Consider the following 26,263-nt stretch of genomic DNA (forward strand, 5'->3'; position numbering starts at 1 on the left):
TTTACCATTACCTACTGTCTATCAGCTTACCCTATGTTCTTCATCTAATCGAAACTTTCCAACACTTCTCCTTATCCTGTGCAGGTGTCTGAAACCTATTTATCAATCAATTCCCACCAGTAAGTCAGAATCAGGCGAGTCCACACATAAGATACTGGGCTAGAGGTTGGGGCAGCTGTGCCCCTAAAATAATATCGCTGTTTCTTATAAACTACATTTTATAACTACTCATTCAGGAAGTGGTCCCCTGAGGCAGAGCAGAGCAGGCTCTGAGAGACTGCTTTAGAACTACAGACATGTAGCGTGCATTAGGATATAATTCTCATTTATGCTTATGATTCTCTTTGAATATATACAAATGATCAGCTTTAAGAATATTCTTTTCTACAGTAGCTGTGTTGGGTAAAATCAGAATTGGAATCAGAATCGCTTTTATTCGCTAGTACTTAATGTTCTGGAATTTGACTTGGTAGCTGCATATACCATAACAATAACGTCACATACAAATAACATGAATAGCATAAGTTTAAAAAATCATCATACAAAGTTGCAGTATAGTGCAATTATTAAAGAGATGTGCAAATGAGGATGAGCAAGTGTGTAGTGTGTATGCACGTGCGCACACATGTACATACACTGTAAACACACACACACCTTCATATGGTATATGACAGAACACACGAAAATGCAAAGAAGAAAAGCTATGTTACTGGTTTGAGACAGCTATGGCTCTGGGAAAGAAACTGTTTAAGTGTCTGTTAGTTTGTGTTTTATGTGACCTGAAGTGTTTACCAGAAAGGAGCTTTTTGAAAAAGCGATGAGCTGGGTGAAATGAGTTCATGGTGATCATTTTCACATGGTTAGTGACATGAGATGTATACAGGTCTTCCACAGATGGAAGAGCACAGTCAGTTATTTTTTGCAGCAGACCTTAAACCATGCTGTCATGTATTTTTGGAGTGGGCTGTTGCTGAACCAAATCAGACAACAATGAAGAATGTAATTACACATTCAGTTATAGCTTTGTAAAATTTGACTAAGATTGGCTGTAAAATATTTAATTTCTTTAGTTGGTGTAAAAAGTACAACCACTGCTGAGCCTTCTTAGTGATGGAAGTGGTATTAAAGTCCTAACTGTGAGTGTTTGTGATAACCGTGCTCAGACATTTCAAGGTTCTCACCTTATTGACTGCAGAATTATTTTCTCATGGTTGTAACTGCTGTTTAAGAAAGTCAATGACCATTTCCACTGACTTGGTGGTATTGAGGACCAGGTTGGTGGAAGCATACCAAGAATCAAGACGAGACACCCTCTTTCTGTTTGCTGTTTCTAACATAAGAAACATCACCTGGATGCACTAGGACGCATCATCTGTGATGTATCCTGAGGTCATCGCGTGTTTCGGGTCTCGCAACATTATACACCCTCGCTCAGGCGACCCAGCTGGGGTTGATCAATCCCCAACTTATATCCCAGTAGCGATCCATGGATCAGCCCTCTTCATCCAAAGCCACTTTGAGGCTTTCTCTGCGGCTTCACTTGCGGATTTAATGGCCCTCTTCTTGGCAGCTCCTGTTATGCCCAACCGTGTGAGGACTCTGCAGAGTGAGTGTCCTGAAAATCCTCTGCAGCCAATTTCTATGGGCTCATAGAGTAACCTCCAGCCTCTGTCCCTGCACTTCTCCACCAGCTCCTGGTACTTGGCGCGTTTCCTCTCGCTAGCTTCCTCGATACTCTCTTCCCAGGGCACTGTCAGTTCCAGCATGATCAGCTGTTTTGAGGCCTCTGATGTAATGATCATGTCTGGCCAGAGTGTTGTTGTTATAATTTGCTGCAGGAACTTTAGCTGGTTTCCCAAGTCAGCCTGCAGCTGCCAGTCAGAGGCTGTGTGGAAGAGGCCTGTTATTACTGCCTTTTCCTGGGATTGCTCTCCTGCTTTAACGATGGTAACTGCCTTCTTTGGGCCATGTAGGAGTTTGCTTGTCTTGATGGCTACAGCCAAGCTTTCAGCAACTGCCTTGATCACCTTGTCATGGCACCACTGGTAGCGGCCGTGTGCCAGTGCCTTAGGGCAGCAGCTGAGTAAATGTTCTAGAGAGCCTCTTTTTGAACAAAGTGGGCAGGATAGTGTCTCGCTCTTTCCCCAGACACGGAGGTTTGCTGGGCTTGGCAGGGCATCGTAGACCACCTGCACCAGGAACTGGACACGAAATAAATCTCCCTGCATGATGTCCAACCAGGTGATCCTTCGCTGGAGAGTACTCTCCTACCTTGTCCTCACACCCTGTTGCCGGAGTCCTACTGCCCTGCTCACTCTCTCTTCCTCCACCCCTGCTCGGACCTCTTCCTGGAGTAGATGGATTCTCTCCTTGCCCTGGGCGTTGCCGACCTGGGTCTTTGGGAAGTAGCCCAGACCTGCTCTACCTGTTGCCACGGTGCCCACCAGAGCCTACTGTCTCAGGCGTGACTCTGCCACCTCCACAGCCTTCTCCGCCCTCCATTTCCTGCGGGTCCTTACCTCAATGCCAGCTGCTGTCACCTTACTATCCTTGGAGTCCCTGTACTGTAGGGCTTCTCTGGTGCGTGCTACCATGAATTCTTCCATGAGGCCGCTAAATGGTAGCTGCAGAATGTTCGTTGTTCCATACAGTGCTGCGCTGGTGAGGCTGCGTGGGAGTCCCAGCCACCTCTGAAGAAAGCTGCTGATCTTCTTTTCAAGGGACTCATCTGTTGAAAAAGGGACTGCATATACCAGCAGAGGCCATAAGACCCGGGGCAGGATTGAGTGCTGATAGATCCAGGCACTCTTAAACCTACCAGGCAGGCCTGATCTACCAACCTTGGTGAGCCATGTCCCAAGCTCCTGGGTGGATTTATGAATAGCAGCTGTTTCTTTCAGACTTGAGTCAAAGACTTTCCCTAAAGTCTTGACTGGCTGCTCTGTGATGGGATGACTGTTCTCGCGATAGCAAATCGGTACTTATCAGTCACCTTCCCCTTCTTTAGCACCATAGACCTTGACTTGGAAGGCTTAAAATTCATCCTTGCCCATGTGATGAGTCTCTCGAGTCCTTGTAGGATCCACCTGCTCCCTGGGACGGATGTTGTCATGATGGTTAGATCATCCATATAGGCTCTTATCGGGGGCTGTTATACATCCAACTTAGTCAGGGGCCCTCTGCATTCTACTTCGTCTGCCTTGACCACCATATTCATGGCAAGGGCAAAAAGAATAACAGAGATGGTGCATCCTGTTATTATTCCCTTGCCAAGCCAATGCCAGTCTGATATTTCTGACCCAGAAGTGACCCTTATCCTGAAATTGTTTTAGTAATCCAGGATCAGATTCTTGATTTTCCTGGGAACATGGTGGCAATGTAGTGGAAGCTCAACCAGCTTCTGTGGTATAGACCCAGGCATTGGCCAGGTCCAACCACAACACAGCAAGGTCGCCTCTGTTCTCATGAGCCTGTCTGATCAGCTGATTTACCATACCTGTGTGCTCCAGGCAGCCAGGGACTCCAGGAATCTCCCCCTTCTGGACAGAGGGGTCGATGTAGTTATTCTTGAGGAGGAACTCTGTCAGTCTCTTGGATACGATGCTAAAAAACACCTTTTCTTCTACATTCAGCAGGGAGATCATTCGGAACTGGTCGATGTTCCTGGAATTCTCCTCTTTAGGGACCCAAACTCCCTCAGCACACCTCCACTGGTCAGCGAATTTCCCTCTTTGCCAGATCACCTTCAAGTTCTTCCATAGGTGCTGGAGAAGCGCAGGGCAGTGCTTATAGACAAGGTAGAGTACGCCGCTCGGGCCTGGAGTGGAAGCTGATTGGGCTGCCTTGATGACCTCCTCAACCTCCTTCAGACTTGGCTCACCCAGCTTGAATGCTGTTATTGGGAGGGCAGAGTTGATGAAGGCTTTATTGGCATCGAGATCTTGATCCCTCCTAGGATCGCTATATGTGTCCTGGAGGAAGCACTTCACTTCCTGCGATGAACACTCAAGACGCCAATTGTGCTTATCCCCAGCAGTTCTTTCGTAACACCAAAGGGATTGGCAATAAAGGCCGCCTGCCTCCTCGCTCTCTCTCTCTTCCCCGCCACCTGTGCCACTCTGTTCTGCGAAGGGTCAACAGCTTCTTCCGCAGGATCTTCTGCAGTTCTGCCAATGCCTGCTTTTCCTCATCAGCAGCTGTCTTGTACTGCTTCTTGAGGGTTCGAAGCTCTTGCCTTATCTGGTGTATGTTGAGGGCCCTGCAGTTCATAGTATATGAGGTGGACTTTGTCTTACCTTTCTCCATCTGACCAAACCTCTCAGAGGCATAGCTGACGATGATCGTGGTCATTGTTTGGAGTCACCTGTCAACATCTCCTTTGGCTGTGGCCTGAATAATGTTGTACACATCCTGATGAAACTGCATCCAATCTCTCCTTTTGCTGGCTGGAGGCCACTTAATCCGCTGCTGTGGAACTACTCTGCCGGAGTCGGGAGGCTCAGGTGCGTGGAGGGACTGGGCTCTGTGGGTTGCCTCCTGGCCCTGCTCCTCCTGCATCTCACCAGGTCCAAGACCTGTGCGTTGCACCTCCTTCTCCCACTCCAAACACTTCATTCTGGCCTGATGAATTTTTAGGCCACGTTGGTTCTTGCACAGCTTTCTGCACTTGCATGTTGTATTCGTAGTCTGTCCGTTCACATGGGTCGTCAGCGTTTTGTCCGTCCGATCGGAGATCTCATTGTCCCCCCCTCTCAGGATCTCCTGGGGTATCTCTTTTTAGGGTTTTCTGTAGCTTGTTGGGGTTCTTCCTCACAGAAGACACAGGTTGGGGTGCTAGCTCACACTGTCCCCATTGCTGTCTTTCCGTGCTGTCAACTGACTTTCCAGTAGTCACCAAACTATTCTTGGTTGTCACCTAGACTGTTCCTAGGAGTCACTGGCTAGGCCAGTCTCTGACTATATAAGAAACATCACATGGATTCACTAGAACACATCATCAGAGATATATCCTGAGGTCGTCGGGCGTTTCGGGTCTCGCTACATCATACACCCTCGCTCAGGCGACCCAGCCGGGGTTGATCAATCTCCAACTTGGATCCCAGTAGCATTAGTAATTAGTCCAATGATGATGACAGCAAACTTAATGATTTTAACTGAAGGATCATTGGACCTACAGTCATTGGTGTACAGGGAGTAAACTAAGGGCGAAGTACACAGCCTTGACATGGACCTGTGCTGACATGGAGACAGTCTGAGAGGTGGTAACCCACATAAATGTATTGTTTCCAGTTTGTCAGAAAACTGTAAATCCATTTACATATGGAATGATTAATTTCCGTCTGTAGAAGTTTAGTTTACAACAGTTTCAATGGTGTTAAAAGATGAACTGAAGTCTACAAATAGCCTTCTGGCATACGTTCCTTTACAGTCCAGATGCTCAAAGTGAAAGCCCATGTTGATGTCATGGGTCCACAGTTCTATTTGCTCGATATGCAAACTGAAGAGGGTCAAGATCCGTAGCAGTAACAGACTTCAGATGGGTTAGAACATACCATTCAAATATTTTCATTAGAACAGATGTAAGAGCAATAGGCCCATAGTCATTAATGCAGCTTATTTTATCATTTTTGGGAACAGGGACAATAACAGAAAATGTAAAGCAATCTGGTACAGTACACTGTGCAGGAGACAGGTTAAAGATGTCTGTGAAGAGAGGAGTAAGCTGCCTAGCACAGTATTTGATTGTTGCAGACAGAATCAGGACTGGCTGACTTTTTGCAGTGCTGTATTGCAAACAACTTCTAGACATTGATAGAACAGGAAGAAGGAGGGTGACACTTTTTTGAGGAAGTGGCTGGTGTCAAGGACACTTTAGAATTGGTGAAACAGAGGGAATGTTGATACTCAGCACCTTGTTGTTCAAATATGCCGTAAAACTTGTTAAGTTTATCAGGTGTAAGAAAGACGCTATATAGCTTCTGACCCAACACAGATTGGACACGGGAGGCACGTGTAAAAGAAAGGACTTTTATTACACTTCAGCTGGAGGGCACGTCTTCCCCGTACTCCCCCCAGCCACAACACAGTCCCAAACACCAGTACAGCACAAGCACTTTCTTCTCCTTGGCACCACCACTCCTCCCTTGCAAACTTGTCCTCCTCCACCCAACTCTGGCCAATGAGTGGTGGTTGCTGGCTCCCTTTTATAAATCACCTGGAAGCGCTCCAGGTATTTGATCACCAAGATCCGGCGGCACTTCCAGGTGTGATGCATCTGTTGCCCACACGGGCTCAGGAGTCCCAAACACAGCACCCCCTGGCGGTACCTGCGGGACCCAACAGGGCTGACCCAAACTCCAATTCCCAGGGAACCCTGTGGGAAACCGCGGCACTACACCAGCCCAGGGGGGTGGCCATCTAGCGTCCAGGGGGAGGTATTGCACTGTTCAGGGCTGCTTCCCCTGAATACAGTGTGCAGGAGCTATTGTTTGCTCAACACTGAAACTCCAGTTTATTTTTTATGTTTCCATTTATCATATCCGATTGCATTGTTTGGTCTATTCCTGGCCTGTTTGTATGCATCCTTATCACCAGTTGTATGGTCTTATTCTTTTACTTGATGTAGATTCCTTAGTTTTTTGGTAAACCATGACTTTCTATTATTATAAATCACAATAGTTTTTCTGGGAATGCAAACCTCTTCACAGAAGCTGATATATGAAATAACAGTGTCAGTCAGCTCATGAATCATTTCACAAGCATTTTTAAAAACATCCCAATCTGTAAAATCCAAACAATCTTCCAATTACTCATCAGTCCGTGAACATATAGATTTTCTTACTTGTTTAGGTAATTTTAGCCTTTGCTTATAAAGGGGTAGCAACTGTAGCATAAAGTGGTCAGAATTACCTATTGGTGTGCAAAGTAAAGCCTGGTATGCGTTTTTTATAGCACCATAGCATTGATCCAAAGTCTTCCAGTCCCTGTTCGGGCATTTAACTGTTTGTATGTAAGACACTCAATGGTTAGGGTTGCATTACTAAAGTCACCCAACACTTTGACTGTTCTCCAAACTAATCATGTAATCTGCTGCTGCACTTCCTTCATGTTCACCTCAGACTGGATGAAAATGCCAATGAGAATTATTGAAGAAAATTCTCTAGGTAAATAGAATGACTTACAGGTAATAGTGAATAGTTTCACATTTCCAGAGCAGTGCTTCAATAATATGGAAATGTCACTGCACCACTTTGTATTAATTTAGAAGCAGATTCCACTACCTTTTGACTTGTTACAATGATAAGCATCTCTGTCTGCTCTGTTAAGCAGAAACCCCAGCAGTCCTAATTCGGAATCAGGAACTGATGTGTTAAGCCATGTCTCCACAAAGCAATATGCTGAAGAGAGAAAATAATCCTTACTTGTGAGAAGAAGATTAAGTTTGTCTGTTTGGTTCCTCAGTTATCTGACATTGGATAAAACTAGACTGGGAAGAGGCAATCGAAATGCACAGCTTCTGAACCTCACAAGAGGCCCTGCATGTTCCCACCTTCTCTGCTTCAGGTGCAAGTTACCTGGCTGGGAGTCCGAGTTTACAGTTGAAGGGTCCATAAATAGTAAATCCATGCGTAAGCATCCTTAATTGGTTGAAGATGAATGAAGTCCAATCCCAATAGATAGGAGCTGGTCTTGTTTATTAGTAATCCTCATTTTGTTGCAAAAGGCAAAGTTAACAGACAAAAGTAACAGGTATGTAAGAAGCGACCAAACAACCGTGGCTGCTCTGATTTGCACCATCTTCAAAAGAAGCAGTTTATTTGGAACACAGACAAGAATATGAGACAAGCTTGCACAGATTTAAAAACATCTAGCAGGCATATACTGTAAAGTGCATAACTAGCAGCCAGAAGGCATATAGTAGCTGTAATAGTAGTAGTATTGATGGTATCTTTAACTGTAAATGCAGACACTTAGAAGAGGTCCATTATATATTAAATAGACACTGAAATTCATTTAAACCTCTATGTAATGTATATTTAATGTTACAAGGTTTTATCAGTTAACAGTCATCCAACAAACTATTAGGCATGAGGCCAATACAATGGAAAGTCCTGTATGATGTTGGTTTTTTGGAGGCTTACTTCAATAAGGCCTACTTCCAAGAGGTGTACATTTGTATGAGATGTTGCCTAATCCATTATATTGCGCACAGGGTTGTTGAACTGGAAGAGGAGGAGGTCACTAGATTGTGGATTGCAGACCAGAGAGGTAGAAACAGGTGTGTCATGGTCAAATGCAAACACAAGAACAGAGCTGTTGTGCATAAGAACATAAGACATTTGAAAATCGAGAAATGTCCATCAGGCTTGTTTGTTTAATATCTCAACCAGACACTTCTTAAGAGCTTTGAAGTTTTCTGCTTCAACTGCATGTAGTTTGTTCAGACTTCCGCAACTCTTTGAGCAAAGAAATGTTTCCAGGGGTATTGTGCGGTGCTGCACAGGATTTTGGGGGCTGAGTAGACAGTTCAGCTGGCATCACAAGTAAGCACTCCTCTGGTATTTTTTAGAAATATTCTCCACTCAGCCTGGGCCTGGAGTTCTCCTATTTGCTCAGACTGATTAAAGACTTCTGAAGTTCCAGGTTTACCGTTGACCACCAACAGTTACCACAGTCCAAATCTGTCATCTAAAATGGCTCATCGCGTGAGTCCACAGCAATACAAGGGGCATCAACCTAGAGGTGATGTGTCCGATCATTTTCAGGACCTTGCAGTGCTGTATAGTGTGGAAAAATACAAAACAGCTTGATCAATCTGGTGTAGGTGACAAGAGCCATGCAGACCCTGCTTGCCCATGGTGTACGTGACAAGGGTCATGAAGACCCTGCGTGCCCAAAGTATGTGTGCTAAGTGCTACTTCTTGTTTTAAGGTTACTACACAAAAAACCACAAGTGTGGACTCATCGAACCCCAAACTAAGGAAACTAACAGATGTATTCCACCTTTAGATTTCTGGTAGTGCTGATTCAGGCTAATATTTTGAAATACTTGTGTAACTAAAGTCATAAGACAAAAGCCCTTTAAAAATTTGGGACACCGACCCCTCGGGGCAGACGAAGGGCAGGTGTCCTAGGACTGTGCTTCTCTGTCATTTTACCTTTGCCTGGTGTGTATCAATAAAAGATTTTTACTAACTTTAATTATATCTCTCTGTCTTCAGTCACAAGAAATGACACTATAGAAAAAGTGTCCACAATAGTGAGTCTGATAAGTGTGAGATTATAGGTAGGGATGAGGAGCCTCAATGGGTTACTTTAAAAACCAGTACACAGAAACAGAGAAGCACAGGGGAGCTTAGTTATTAGAGTAATTGAAACTCTATTTTCTCCAAAGACAGAGAGCATTATATGGTGTGTCATTTCTTGGGTGCACACGTGGGTGACCTCTCTGGAAAAGTGGGTCTAATTGCCATTTTCCATGCTGGGGCAAAATATCATATGTAAAGGCAGACTGTCAGTTCTTCAATCCAAGTTTCAAAAGTTATTTGCAAAATTCAGAAGCATAAGGTGGTCTTTTCTTAAGTTCTGCCTGTGTTATATGCTAGTCCAGGTAAAATCGAGGAGATCTGAAGGTTTAAAGCATGGTTCAAATCTTGGTTTAGGATAGAGGGTAATAGGCTTATAGGATTGTGGGGTAACTCTTGAAACAAATGGGACCTGTTTCAATGTGACAGATTACATTTGAACCAGAATACTAATGTATTGGGGATCGATATGAACAAGATAGACAAGAATTATACAAACTAGAAAGTTTAGTACAGGACAGGTTTAAAATTTCACATAAAGGGAGATACAGTAGTATAAATACAGTATAGTAGATAATTTTGAAATTTCTCAGCCACAGTTAAAAGGCCAAAGTATAATGAGTAATACATTAAAATAGCTTGCCTTAATGCTGGGTTATCAGGAATGTAATAAATGAGTTGGACTTACAGTATATGTAGGCGCACATACTTATGGCATGATAGCAATAACAGAAACCTGGCTTAATATGTGAGACAGGGATGAGTATAACACATATTATTACCCATTTTTAGAAAAAAAAAAACTGTCTAGATTTAGCATTTAACATGCCTTTAAGTTGATTTGACACTTATAAAGGAACTTGGAATGGCACCTGGGTTATGTACAATTTTATAAATCTGATTTTTTTGTGCATATGCTATTTTTGCTTCTCTATTGTATGCAAAATTTTAGTATGGAATCTAAACAATGTATTATACAAGAGACTCCTGAACGCTGTAATTTGTTTCATCATTCCTATTTGCAAAACTACTCAAGTTTTGTCAGGCTACATGAGGAATTGTGAGTGAACATCCTTTTACAATCCAATCACAAATTCTGAATTGGACTGACATCTTGGCTGTCTTCTCCAGGACATTAACATTCCTGTTTATCCATCCACCCATTATCCAGCTCGCTATATCCTAACTACAGGGTCATGGGGGTCTGCTGGAGCCAATCCCAGCCAACAAAGGGCGCAAGGCAGGAAACAAACCCTGGGCAGGGCGCCAGCCCACCACAGCATTCCTTTTTAGAATTGGCTTTATTCTTGGGGCCGATGTCTTGCTGGAAAAGAAATCTACCAAGATACAGGCTCCTTGCAGGCTGCATCACTTTTTCTCTCTATTTTGCTGCATTCATTTTACCCTCTACACTCACATTCATTACAGGGCCTATTGTAGACAAGTATCCCCACAGCATGATACTTCCACCATGTTCTTTTGATAATGTGCAGTTTTTGGTATAAGCCTAACATGGTGTTTAGTCTGATAGTTAGAAAGCTCAATTTTAATCTCATATGTCCAGAGAACTACCTTCTAGCTAATGTCATAGTCTCTCATGTGCCTTCTGGCAAACTTACTCCAGATGCCATGTCTGTTTTTTTAACAATGGCTTTCTCTTTTCTGCATTCTCATAAGGCTATGACTGGTATCATAGTTGAAAAAGAATCCCCTTGATAAATCAGTAGTCAAATCAGGCAGAAGGAAGCTTGTCTTGATATGTTTATTTTCTTTTCATGAAAAGGGACATGCTGTAGCAAGCAGTGGAAGGGAGGGTCCCAGAGTAAAGGTACAAACGTATTTATACTTAGCTCATTTACAAAGCATTCTCCTTCCAGTGCCTTTGTAACACATTTCACATTTACATTGACTGGTTCACAAACTCTTTCAGGTTGGATGCTGACTTTAGTCAAAATTCAGGGGTAAAGGACGGTAATCAGGTGTAAAGAGTGACAAAACTTGCCATTATGTTTTAGTTTGATTCTCTTTGCTAGAAGGAAAGTTAGCTTTGTTGATTTGACATCAATTTCCTGTGCGTACATGAATAGCGAAGAGCAAACAACCTCTAAAATGGCATAGATATTTGATAAGACCAAAGCAAATGCACAAGGCAAAATACTCCATGGATGATGTTTTACACATTATTGCCGAGTTGGATTTTGCTGCAAGTGATCTAGAGATGGAGACTGAAAACAAAAGAGAGGTACCAGCACCACCTGATCGGTCCCCAGCTGACCATATTGCTGAACACATTAATGTAGTTGATGCACCTACGGCAGTGTTCACCTGGCAGGATTGCCACTTACGATGAAAAGAGGTACAAACTAGATTACATCACACTGCAACTGCCACTGCTGCCCACCTGCCATGTGAAGACAGCCAGGCCCACCGTGCATTCCTGCTGACCATTGACCCACCCTGCACAGCCTGCCAAAGACGCAGAACAGGCACAGACAGCAGCCACAGCACACAGCAACAGACATTTTATGTTGATTTATGTGTGAAATCATTGCTTTGAGTTTTTTTTGGAAAAAATATTCAGCTCTCAAAGAGTTAATAGGACATTGCACTTATTCTTAGGTAATACTTATTGATTGGTTACATTCATAGAATTTTCTAGAACCCAGATATTTTCGCTTGTTTTCTGATTGGTTTAAGACCATTCCATTCCATATATAGATATTTCCATGAACATGCTGGCTGTCAGCTAGAATCTTCAATGCACTTGCATCTTTCATAACTAGAATATTCTCTGACCTTCTTTCATGACCTTCTCTGTTATACGACCAGTTTGCACACATGCTTAGAGCTTTGAGCTGTATCCTTTGTAGCCACACCCAAGAGCTGCACGCACTTCTGTATTCTTTAGCTTATTACTTGCTGCCTATATCACTGCCTAAACCTGTGAGAGATGCATGAAGCAACAAAAAAAATCCAGAGGATTACAAGTACAACAAGGAACACGAGACCTGAGGTAGACACCCCAGTTGCCAAACCAATATTCTAACAATTTGGTCCTACCCCAGGTACTTGTGGCAATATTCTTTTTTAGTTCATGAGATAAGCCCTCAAGTTTCTCTAGAGCACAAATAAAAAAAAAAAACATTCAGAACTGTATTATTAAGAATAAAAGTACAGAGATGTACAAAAACCATACACTTTATTACAAGGACTGTATTGCCCAAACTAAATCTACTGTAACTATTATACTCTCATTATTTCTTGCAATGAAGGAACACCAAGTCATTGTTTTCACTACTTAACAATATCACACAAACCCCAGATTCTTTACCTTCTCACCTTTACTCAGCTGAATTTTGCAATTCCCTTATGCCCTTCCCATCCATCCATTTCCTAACCCGCTGAATCCGAATACAGGGTCACGGGGGTCTGCTGGAGCCAATCCCAGCCAACACAGGGCACAAGGCAGGAACCAATCCTGGGCAGGGTGCCAACCCACCGCATCCCTTATGCCCTTTTTTAATGAAAAAATCCTGAAGATTCACCATTCTCTCTGTACGGATTCCCCCCATACTGCATTTGAATTTCACCCACCAACTCACTCATTTTCCTCTTTTCAGCTTCCTACCTTCTCAAAAATCTCAGATCTTGTCTTTAAGTCTAAGTCATCCACCTGTCAACTGGACCCACTCCCTACAGTTCTGGTCAAAGCCTGCCTCCCCTCTCTGGTCCCTCTTATTTCTGCTATAATCCACTCTTCTCTCACTACTGGTACTGTTCCTTCATCTTTTAAAACTGCTGCAATAACCCCAATACTGAAAAAACCTGGTGCCGATCCGACTAATTTCAGTAATTTTCGTCCTATTTCTAATCTACCCTTCATTTCCAAAATTCTTGAAAAAATAGTGGCTATTCAACTTCATTCTCATTCATCCCAAAATAATCTAAACAGTTCCAGTCTGGTTTTCGTCCCCTCCACAGTACGGAAACGGCACTTATAAAAATTACTAATGACCTCCTTATGGCAGCTGATTCTGGTTTAATTACTATTCTCATCCTTCTTGATTTGAGTGCAGCCATTGACACTATTTGTCACACTGCTCTTAATAGATTATCTTCAATTGGCATTACCCACACACCACTAGATAGGTTCAGATCCTACCTCTCAGTTTGTTCAGCTTAAAACTTTCATATCCCAACTCACCGCTATTAGTTCAGGTGTGCCCCAGGGCTCTGTCCTGGGGCCCCTCCTTTTCATTATTTACCTCCTTCCCCTCGGCAATATCTTTCGTAAATATAACATTAGCTTCCACTGTTATGCTGATGACACCCTGCTCTATCTCACTAGCATACATACTGCTTCCTTTCCAACCTCCTCCCTTACGGATTGCATAGCAGAAATCAAATCCTGGTTTTCTTCAAACTTTCTTAAATTAAATAATGACAAAACTGAGGTTCTCCTCATTGGTACAAAATCAACATTATCCAAAACTGATAATTTTTCATTTGTTATTGATAATTCCTCTGTCTCCCCTTCCCCACAGGTTAAGAGTCTGGGTGTCATCCTTGACAGTACTTTATCCTTTCAGTCCCTAATCAATAAAATCTCCCGGTCTGCATATTTCCACTTGCATAACATTAATTGAATTCGCCCCTCCCTCACTCCCCACACCACTGCTATCCTTGTTCATAGCCTTGTCACCTCTCGTATGGATTATTGCAATTCCCTTTTCTTTGGTCTTTCTCACAAATCTCTTTCTAAGCTTCAACTGGTCCAGATTTCAGCTGCCTGCATCATTACTAGAACACCCTCTATTCACCATATCACTCCTGTCTTGCAGCAGCTTCACTGGCTTCCAGTTCAGTTCCGAATTCAATTCAAAATTCTCCTACTAACTTTTAAGGCTATCCACAACCTTGCCCCTCCATATCTGTCTGACCTTCTCCATGTTGCCATTCCCTCCCGCACCCTCAGATCCTATTCTTCCATCCACTTGACTGTCCACTTCGTCTGTCTTACCACTATGGGGAGCAGAGCATTCAGTTGCTCTGATCCCCAGCTCTGGAACTCACTATCATCTGAGCTTAGAAATATTGAATCATTCTCACTTTTGAAATCTAAACTTAAAACTCATTTGTTTAAGACTGCTTTTCTCTTTGATTACAATTGCTCTGTCTGATTTTAACTCCTGTATTTTACTTTTTTTTATAATCGGTGTTTTGTCTATTGTTTGGTCTCCTTGAGTGTTTAGAAAGGTGCCTACAAATAAATAAAATGTATTATTATTATTATTATCACCAAATATAACACACACTCCACCTTGTTGAGCTAGAAGCATATCCAATGTTATCTTGTTTTGCCAAGTCATTTGGCTTGCAGCATGAAGTTGTTTGCGTACAGCCTTAAAAGCATTTCTGGTGTAATTAATAAAGTGTTGCTGGTTGAAGTAAATATAATAGATCCATTCTAGATTTTTATTCAGGTTTATCCACACAAAAATAGTTTCAAATTCACCTGTTACTTCATTTCTTGCTTCTGGAACCCCTTGGGGATATCCAGTAGAGTCAATATAAACCCCCATATACTCTGGTATTCTGTGATTAAAGATCTTTTATCTCTTGGTGTAGTGGAGGGCAATAAACCCTGCAATTTATCAGGTAATATAAGGATACTATGTACCAACATTACGTGGGTACACAGTACAGTCCAGTTATAAGGAAGAGTGATTGACCTGGTATCCTAAATTTTAGACACCCTCAACAGCTGCTAAACGAGACACTTTTTATAACATTAAACAGCGCTTATGGAATACCAAGATCAGATACAGCCTCTTGTATCCTGCCAAACGAAAAGGAAAAGACCGAGCTTCACATGTCAAGAAAAGGTACTTTGGTAAAAAAGTCAACATGGGTTTAGCTGTGGGAAGATCATGCTTCTCTAATATGTTGGAATCATAGGAGGAAGCAACAAATGCCTATCACCAGAGAGTAGAAAATGAATATTTATCTGGATTTTCAGAAAGCGTCTGTGTGGGTTTCCTCCAGGAGCTCCGGTTTCCTCCCACAGTCCAAAGACATGCCGGTTAGGTGGACTGGCGATTCTAAATTGGCCCTGGTGTTTGTGTGTGTCCTGCGGTGGGTTGGCACCCTGCCCAGGATTGGTTCCTGCCTTGCGCCCTGTGTTGGCTGGGATTGGCTTCAGCAGACCCCCGCGACCCTGTGTTCGGATACTGCGGGTTGGAAAATGGATGGATGGATGGATTTTCAGAAAGCTTTTGATAAAGTGATCTAGAGATTAGTCAGAAGAATTCACAGCTTTGTGTAAAGGTGGGTACACAATTAGCATAAATACTGAGAACAAAGGGTTATGGTGAGAGGAACATTTTCTGAATTAAGCAATATTAAAAGTGGTGTCCCTCAGTGATCAGGGGCCACTGCTCTTTTTAATATGTAAAATATCCATCCATGCATTTTTCAACCCGCTGAATCCGAACACAGGGTCACGGGGGTCCGCTGGAGCCAATCCCAGCCAACACAGGGCACAAGGCAGGAACCAATCCCGGGCAGGGTGCCAGCCCACCGCAGGACACACACAAACACACACTAGGGCCAATTTAGAATCGTCAATCCACCTAACCGGCATGTCTTTGGACCGTGGGAGGAAACCGGAGCGCCCGGAGGAAACCCAAGCAGACACGGGGAAAACATGCAAACTCCACGCAGGGAGGACCCAGGAAGCGAACCCAGGTCTCCTAACTGCGAGGCAGCAGCACTACCACTGCGCCACCATATATGTAAACTATCTGGCTAAAAATATAAAACACAACCTAGTTAAGTTTTACAATGTCACCGAAGTAGTTGAAATGGCAGATGATGTAGAATCAGTCAAATCATAGGAGAGGAGTTTAGAAAGAATACAGTGGACAGAATTGTGGTAAATAAAAATTGAATGTACTTTGAGGTCAATAAAGGAACTGTAAGTCACCAATGGAAAATATTTGAGTGCCAACCTGGTCATCCTTTTAATTCCAACAAGAGATATATAAAAAGTTAACAAAATTTAAAGCAGCTATACATGCCAATAGAAAGGAACTCTCCAAAAAAAGATAAAGGTAGTACAGCTAGGAAGGAACCCTGTTATGCAGTAAGTTCAGTGGAAGACTGAACACCTAATTCTGGCAGCAGTGGGACTTACAGGTCGGGGAAGAGAAGGACTCAGTTGTCCTTACTGGGTGTCTTCTCTGTGCTGTGGATGGAACAAGAGAGGAGATGTTTAGCATCAATACCCCTACTCAACCTAGAGTGAAGTACATACCTCCGCTCTGGAGAATGATGAGACAGATGCACAAGTAGCAAGTAAAAATATAGATTTGTAGGTTTGAAACTTGAAAATATTTCTTATGAGGAGCTAGGAGCCATATTCAACTCATTACTATCTACACCTAGTATATAAAAACCTTTAAAAATGCTACTAGGATTTTGGTTTAAATAACACAAAGCGTGCAGTACAAGTCGTGGGAAATTATACTTAAGCTGTACTTTATAATGCAATAGTGAGGCCTCATCTGGTGTATTGTGTGCAATTTCTGTCTCCATATTAAAAAAAAAAAGATGTAAAAGTGCTAGAGAAAGATCAGAGAATGGAGACAAATCTGATTCCAGAACTGTGAAGTAAGTGCTATAAGGAGAGATTAAAGGAGTTGTACTTTTTCAGTTTAAAGAAACAAAGACTAAAAGGTGACAGGATTGAAGTGTTTATAATAGATCTCAATTATAATTTTAAATCAGTTCAGGGATTTAAAGTGACAGGTTTTTGTTCCAGCCACTTTCGGCATTAGTAATGAGTTACTGCTGCTAATGGATCGTACTGTGTTGCCTGAATGGCTTATATTTTAATTGTTCCATTTGTTCTTTATCACCAAGCCAAATAATAATGAGATTCAAAGCAAGCCAATAGTTAATCAGGCTAACTTAGATCCCCTTTTGCAGATAAATTAAATGTCTGAATTAAATATCTGAAGGAAAAAATTAAGGTCTGCAAAATATTGAAGTGCTGTAGTCCAGAAAACATCTGAAAATTTACCTCCTTTAAGATACTCACATTAGATATTAAAAGAGATTCCAACACAAAATTGTAGTTTTACTTTACAGATAATCAGATCCATATTCATTGTTCATGACTGAATTTGGCAGAATTTTGTAGATACTGTATTTTGAGAAACTCAAGCATAATTGTTGAAAACAATATGGATCAACTAACAACAAATTATAATGAAACTTTGAAAGAGGCTTTGGATACAGTAGCTCCCTTCAAAATAAAAGTGGTTAAAGTGCATAGAAACTCACCCTGGTTTAATGAGAATACTCAAGCTCTTAAATTAGAATGTTAAAAACTGGTGCAAAGATGGACAGCAACAAAGCCACAGGTGTTCTGAATTGCATGGACAATTCTAAATTAATAAAGAACAGTAATAATCCTCATGTACTATTTAGAACAGTGGCTATTCTAACAAATGGTCATTCTGAACTACAACACAAAATTTCCCCAGTAAGAAAATTGGCAATATAAGATCCCAGATTTCAGCCTCACCTCATAAACTTAATAACCAGATTGACAAACCCTGTCTCATCTTGCACAAAACACTTTAGCAATTTCAATTGGTAGCAGACATAGTCATAACCTTAAATTTTAAAATGAAGTCCACTACCTGTCCTTTAGACACAGTTCCAACTAAACTACAAAGTAGTAAAAAGCTCAATAGATGTTCTGGCAGCACCCAATCTTAGCATTATCAATAGTTCCTGATGAACTAAAAGGGTCTGTTATTAGATCATTACTTAAAAAGCCAGAGCTAGACCCACATATGTGTAATAATTATAAATCCATTTCAAATTTACCCTTTCTTTCTGAGATACTTGAAAAAGTATTCGCCAAACATTTTCAGTCTCACCGTATACATCAGAATTTATTTGAGTTTGTCTTTCACACCCTGGTCATAGATGTTCAGAAATTGCACTAACCCGTGTTGTAAACAACATTCTACTATCCTCTGATGAAAGAAATTTCACAGTAATTATGTTGTTAGATTTAAGCGCAGTATTTGAAACCAGTAACCAGTCTATTTTATTTCAGAGGCTGGAAAATTACATTGAACTCACAGGCACTGTCTTTGCCTTTATGAAGTCGATTTCAGTGTGTACAGATTTGCTGACAGTACTCGATCACTATACTCAGAAGTTAAATATGGTGGGACCTTTAATGTTTTCACTTTACATACTTCCATTGGAAACTATCATTAGAAAACATAGCATTAATTTTACTTGTACACAGAAGACACTTGATTATACCTTTCTTTTAGACCAAATGATGTTTCTCCAATGCTGTCCTTAAATAGTTGTGTCAGTGAGTTAAAGGAGTGGATGAATGAGTACTGCTTATCTCAAAGTACAGATAAAAACAAAAATGTGGTTTCCTGGGGGGAATGATGTTGACCTCAACAAATAAGTACACAATTTAGGCATTATCTTTGAATCTAGCATATCATTTAAAGCAAATGTTACATGACTATCCAAAACATGGTTTTCCATCTTAGAAATGTTGGAAAGTTGAGATTTTTCTAAATTTGTAGGATACTGAGACATTCATTCCTGTATTTATTTCTAGAAGGACTGACTGCTACAATGTGTTATTTACTGGCTGTTATAATCATTCTTTCTGTGGTTTTCAGTTAATTCAAAATGCTGTTGAAAGAATTTTTTACACAAACCAGAAACTACAAACATATAACTCTAGTTCTTATGTACATGCACTGGCTCCAAGGTAAGCTAAGGCCTGGTTTTAAAATCATCCTTTTAAAATTTGAAGCCTTAAATGGCCAAGGCAATGCTTACTTACCTGAATGTATCATTACCTACAAACCAGAGCACACATTGAGATCTCAGGATGCCAGCCTTCTTAAGGTTCCAAGGAAACAGTGGGAGGTTGAATATTTAATTACCGGGCCCCAAATCTGTGGAATGATCTGCCTTCTATTATATAGGAGACACTCTTTTAGTCTCTTCTGTTAAACCCATGCAGAATTCTCATAGCTTTAGTCTAGCATACCCTGGCTAGAGCTGCTGATTCTGCATATAAAGAGCTGTTTCAGCTTGTTAGTTACTTGTACAGAAATATAACTAATACATGCTTAAAAACCATTCCTATCCCTCCTCTATTCTGCTTCTTCTCTTTGTATCTTGATGTGGCACTGCCACTGCTCTAGTGCAAAGCTGCTCTCCTGCTTATGGGAACATAATCTTGGGTTAAGGAGCATTGGAATCATTGGATGGAAAGATTCTCTTAGCAGTCTGGATGGCCCAACATAGACACCATTATAGAAAAGCCAGTAGTGGGTAGGTGTCCAGTTTTTGCCAAAGTCAGCAGGACTGTGCCTGATTTTGTCACTTTCTCTTTTACAATTTTAACCTTCTCCATTGTCAACTGGCCAAATTTCATCAATTAATTAATGGACAAATATGATTGGTTTCCTTTTTGTTTTCTGTGTATTTTAACAGATTTTCAGTGTATTTTTATATGTATTAATGTTGCATTTAGCAATTAGCATTATCTATACTATTTTACCTGAGACTTTGTTCTTAGTGCTTTGTGCCTTCACTTAGTGAATGGCTTCTCCAATCTGTGAACTCTGATTTCACCAGGTATGTGTTAATGTAAGTGTGTCCATAACTATTTTCTGCTTTGTGAGTAAGGCTGATGTTATAGGCCATTGCTCCCCATGGTCTTGAATTGGAATAATAAATCCATTCATTGACAAAATTTGCTTAATCCACTTCTGGTCCATGAGCTGGGGTCAGAAACGTCAGAACTTATCCTATCAGCATCAGGTACAAGAATCAGTCTTGGTCAGGGTAACAGTTGCAATAAATTTATTTGGAAAATGAATAAAACTGTGTCATTAACTCACACTTTACATGTCACAAAGTAAGATTATACTAATCACCTGAGATATTGGCTTTTTTCTCACCCCATTCCATTCACTGTGGTGCATAATATAGAACCCTTAAGGGCTCTTAATTATGGAAGTGCCTTGTTCATTTTAAGAATGAAAAGCTTACAAATGCTGTATTTAGTTGTCATGATGTCACAGGTTAATGGCAGTTTTTTTCTTTTTTCTTTTTCTTTTGTTAGATCTGATCCTCTCATCTTACTAATACTGTGGGAGGAACCATCAGTTTCTGGGAAGAGCTATGTACTGATCAAAGTAAAAGAGCTATCTGTTCTGAAAGGGAACTGATGTGGAGCTAAGCTGTGTGGTATGATAGTGTTGTATATTTTATTTTACATGTGTGTTATACACAGGAAGACGTGTCTACAGTATTTTGAACTAAAGATGTATTCATTCATTTGACTCTGTCCAATTTCTAAATTCACTTAATCCAATTTTGGACTGTTGTATCATCAAGCTAAAGACAAGAAACAACCCAGAAAGTGGTGCCAGTTAAATTAATTGCAATAATGTAGGGCCTTGAGCATGGGAAAGATGCTATATACAGTGTAACAAAGGCGCTTTATAGGCCCGACAAAGAAAGACACGGAGGCACATATAAAAACACAAAGACTTTATTTCTCTCTTCAACTGTGGGACACGTCTTCCCCGTGCCACACAGCCCAAACACAGTCCCAAAGCACCAACACTAAAGCACAACACACTCTTCTTCCTCTACCACCACTCCTCCACAAGTGTAGTCCTCCTCCTTCCCGACCCTGGCTCCCCAAGTGGTGGTGGCTGGCCCTTTTTATAACCCACCCGGAAGTGTTCCAGGTGCTTGACCACCTGGTCCTAATTGCACCTCCGGGTGGGGCTGAAGATTCGTCCAGCCAGGCTGCTGAGTCCATGCAGCTTCCCTAGCGGCCATCCGAGCCCCCAACCAGGCTGTGGAGGACTCCATCTCCCATGGAGCCCTGGGGGTAGTTGGGGAATCATCGTCAGCCATGGAGGCTGCCACCAAGTGTTCCAGGGGAGGTACTGGACTGCCCATGGTGGCTTCCCCGGAACATAAGCAGCAGAGGCGTCCCTGGCGGGCATGGGACCCGGCCGTCCTTCACAACAGTAAATAAAATGTATTATTAATCCAAGTGTTGGGGTCATAGAAGAGATTATGCTTATCCCAGATGATCTGGACGTAAGGTTGGAATCAACTCTGGACAAGGCAATAATCCATGTCAAAATGCACTCCGATGATTACTCCTGGAGCCAATATAAATCTGACAACTAACCTAAACAGTGTCTTTGGAATAGTGAAGGAGTTTTGGATTAGTTAGAGATGTAATGGTACAAAAGAGGATAACTTGCAAACTCTAGACAGACAAGGACCAGGGCTGGGATTCAAACCCAGGTCTTTGGAGCTGTGAGGCATCATCATGCAATATATAAAACCAATTGCAATTTATTCTAATATAGTGCATTTCCCAAAAGACTGTCTCTAAGCACTTACATAGGTTTACTACAAAACAATAAAAATAGAAAACTACAAAATCATATGACATTTTCATACATACATAAGAAGACATAATTTAAATGTACAGCTACCGACTAATAAAAAAATCCTTTGTGTGTAATTTGAAGCTTCTAAAGCAGCAAATTAGGAAATATTAAATAAATGGAGCAACGTAAAGAATATGAGAAATTAAGCTTTCACTTTACATTTTGAGTTTTATTTTATTTTTCGTTGGGAGGGTTGAGGTTTCTGTTTAAATTTAAATGCTTTATTACTCTGCTTTTCATTTTGTATAAAACATTAGGTGAAAGTTTTATATTTTAGATAAATGTGCTAAATAAGTAGTAATCCAATAAAATGAACAGTAAAATAGCATACCATACATGTTAGGAATGTTGAATAGAAACAGTTTATACTACTAATACTACATTTTATTTATGTAGCGCCTTTCCAATGCTCAAGGTGCTTCACATAGTCTCAGAAGGAACAGCAGGGGATATCTAACATTGGATACAAATAATATCTTCTGTCACACATGCGAATGAAGGTATATGAATGAATGTAATACTGTTGTGCCCATCATTTTTAGAAGTTAGTTAGAAATCAGTTTTTATCTAAATTCTTTATCTGCAGGACACAGAATATTAAATGTAATTGTCCTTTTTAAAATATAATGCAACAGGCAATTAGTTTGTACACTAAAACTCTGCTTTGTCACACACGTGCGCATGGGAGCAGTTAAAAGGACCAAATGAATGTAATTCCACGCCAGGCCAGGGGGTAGCGGGATGTGCTAACTCTTTCTCTGTTATCCCTGCAGACCAAACATGGGAAATTCTGCCTGATTCTGCCCAGGATGACGTCACATCTGGGTCCAGCCTCACTGATATCACTTCCGGTTCCCTGCCTTAAAACCCAGACCACTTCCTATGTTTCCTCAGTTCTATGTTGGACTCAATCCTGTACACATCTGTGCAACCAATTTTGCCTTTTGCAGCCAGGGCTCAAGCATACAGGTGGCCGCCCCAAACCTTTTTTCTATGTGTCAAGACTATTTATTTCACAGCTTGTATAAGCTTTGGAAGGTGAACTCATGCAAACTACAATTCAAAAAATGGGCCATGAAGATTCAAATGTATATAAATACACATAAACACTATGCACTGAGTTCAAACTATACGTGAACTCATGCGTGGTGAAATGAAAAAATAAACTATTGCTTTATACTTATTTGACTTGAAAAGAATACAACGTAGTATGAGGTTGGTTGGTTCCTGCCTTGTGTCTAATATTTGCTTCATGTTTTTATTGCTTTTACTCAATGAGGATTAACTACTTTCAAAATCTGCCACATCCTTTGACTCATTGTTGTTTTCTATTTGACTTTGGATTATTTCGCTCCCTGATGGTCTACTGGGATAAAGCAACGTATCAGATTTAGGCCAGGCAAGCCCTTTTCTATGCTATATCACACCCTTTCACATATCGCTGAAACTAGCTGAAACTGCTGCAGTTTTCTTTAGGGCAAAGACAACAAAAAGTGGAAAAAAATAATTTAATGCCCAACACTGTATATGAGCAGAATGCCATGCTACGTGCTCTGAGAAGAGTTAATTAAGATTGCTGCTTTTTTGCTGTAATTACACCGTATTTTCGTAATCATGAGGAAGGAGTGGCCATTTAACATAGTTTGGTAGCTTTGGGTTAGAAAGATCTTTTTTCACAAAGCATTGATAATATTCTGCATGGAACATGTATTTTATTATATTCATGATCAATGCAGAAAAGTACATAGGAGAAATTTTGTAAATTCAGCAAAAGTGTAAAGTTTCCCAATAATAGATTAAGCAAGTAAAATGCTGATTGTACACAGAAGGCATACGGTATACTCCAGCAGCAATGTAATGTCACTTTAAATAAAACACATGCAAACCCTGAGAAGATAAGCCCATTGCATAATAAAAATATCTATCAAAGTAAACCAATTAATTAAATCCATATGGATATAAACTTCCAATAAACACAGAATTATTTTTAAAAAGTATTAAATGTAACACAACATTTAACATGCACACTTGTATGCAACAAATATTTCCCAGTGTGGAATATCCATAATATTGCTATGGTTACAGCAAAACTATTAATAACTAAAATGTAAATGGGTCCTTACAAATCCTAAAATAATATTAATAACTAAAATAAAAGTAAGTGTTGTTTTTTAATAAGTTTGGAAGATAAGGAGAGGACACTTATTTAACAATACAATGTCTCATGAAGAAACTCTAGACTGAAGCCAGGTGTGAAACCCGGCAGACTCAGTGTTGACACACAACAATCTCATGGCCTGTTCAACTGCCAAACTCAGCCCTGTACTGCTATAAAAAACAGTCTTCCACGTAATTAATACCTTCAGCTTCCCAGGTACAACGTTTGCTGTTGCCCAAACATAGTGCTTACCACATCCCACAAAATGCAGGCTCTTGCCCAAGCTGTCTCTGCAAACATTTTGGCACATTTATTATAACTCTATGCATTAAACTATTCATTAGTGAATCACACATCTCAGTGATTGTCCCTTTTCTTGTGTGAAATCACAAGCAAGTGTGATCTATTTTTTAACACAGCTTTCCCTTAAAAAAACGTTTACCAAAAAATGATCGTAAATGAACTGTTGATGGGAAGGGACATCTTTTGCTGAATAACAGTTGGCTTACAGTCAGTCAACAAATATACAGATATAACAGTGGTACCAAAGGTTTCATCACAAATCCCATCCCTTAGTCTTACCTAGCTTGGTGTTGGTACGAGTATAGGAGTTGAAAACCCTACCACATTTCACTCTGGCAAAATGATACAGTTACATTAGCCTATGGAAGAAGAAACACACAAAAACTGAAAAAACTACTGGTTCACACTGTCAAAAATCCCATGAGTCATGCAGGTTGTATGGCCGTACTGTTGGTGTTAATATGGGTTATATTTTGATTATAACACGCAGTGATTGAAATACTAATAGCTGTCTAAAGGATATCAACAGAACTGTTGATTAGTTGCATTGCTATCTGTTTGTGAAGATACAAAATGGTACATTGGTTTTCTACAAACTAAACTGTAATTCATCAGTAAACTTCAAGAACATCTTCAGGGCTCCTGCAAAATAAGCAGTACCACCTCAAGTTAAGAGGAGTTACTACTGTTAACACCATCTTCTTCTACACCCACAGTTCAAAGGGACACCAGCCAGAAGACGAGTGACCTCACTTCTGCATCCTCCAGCAAATCAAAAAGCACTATCCAGACCAAGAGGCCAATACAAGTAGACATTCATTATGGAACCATGACTTAAGTGATCAGAGTTTCCAATTGAGAAGCGAGTTTCTTTTTCTCACAACAGATGCCATCGTTATGACACCCTCATGTGATTTTTTTTTTCAGCTTTAAAAAACCACCATTAAACGGGGTTATCACAGTGGAAACTCAACTCTTCGTTCTGATTCTTAGGCATCATTATCATATGCCATTATTACTGCTGTGCCAATGACTGGATATCCTGTACTGTAAAGTTAATCAGCAGTTTATGTGCAATTCCTATCACTTTTCACTTAGTAAATACCTACATCTTGCTAATTTACTTATAGATAACTCTTTGTAAATTACTATTTGTACCTTGTTAGCATACATAAGATTACTATAATTCTTATTATATGTATACAGGTAGCCATCAATTTATGACCAAGTTCACTTCTGACAGACTGGTCATAATTTGATCAAGACGAAAGACAGACCAGTATATGTATTCAAACCTGACTGTATGTATAGTACTTTATAAAAAGTCCCTTAAGTCATATTATTTTATATATTTTATCATTATTCTTAGTACATAGTGTAGATTTTCTATCATTTTTTTGTAGATTATTTTTTTATTTAATTATTTTGTTTTATTATTACTGTTGCTCACATGGGGGCTGAAACTTTTAACAGATTCATGAATCCTTTTATTTTTGTTATGTTACATCTCCCAGTGTTCATTGTGTTAACTGTGAGAGGAGGAATAGTCTTGACAGAATTTGAGCACTCATATGCTTTGTGTTTTAACATTTCTGCCTGTTAATAATAAACTTTAACAGATAAAAGAGTTCAGTGTGGTTTCATTACCCCTTCATATTGGTTTGCACAAAGTAGCACATTGTGAGTCATAACCCAGAAACTTCAGAGATTTACCAGATTCAAAGCCAGAACGCAGCAGTACAGTGCATGCAGTGAACACTGGTTACAATGGGATAACTTAAAGTCACATGCGATCGCATTCGCTTTCTTTTCTCCATCATACTGCTTTATCACCTTCATTTTTGTGTTGGGATCAACTGGCTTTTTTCTGTATTTGTAAGACAAATGTAACTGAACGTAGTCAAAACCACTTCAAGTAATAAACTGAGGTTGAGATGAAAGAGTCACGGCAT

General features: G+C 40.6%; 1 pseudogene; it reads right to left on the reverse strand.

Annotated features, from left to right (window-relative positions):
- Positions 1-1,417: 1,417 nt before the first annotated feature.
- LOC120528620 lies at positions 1,418-4,350 on the reverse strand (annotated as a pseudogene).
- Between the last annotated feature and the right edge of the window lie 21,913 nt (positions 4,351-26,263).

Source organism: Polypterus senegalus, chromosome 4 (assembly GCF_016835505.1).
Source record: "Polypterus senegalus isolate Bchr_013 chromosome 4, ASM1683550v1, whole genome shotgun sequence".
Taxonomy (NCBI): domain Eukaryota; kingdom Metazoa; phylum Chordata; class Cladistia; order Polypteriformes; family Polypteridae; genus Polypterus; species Polypterus senegalus.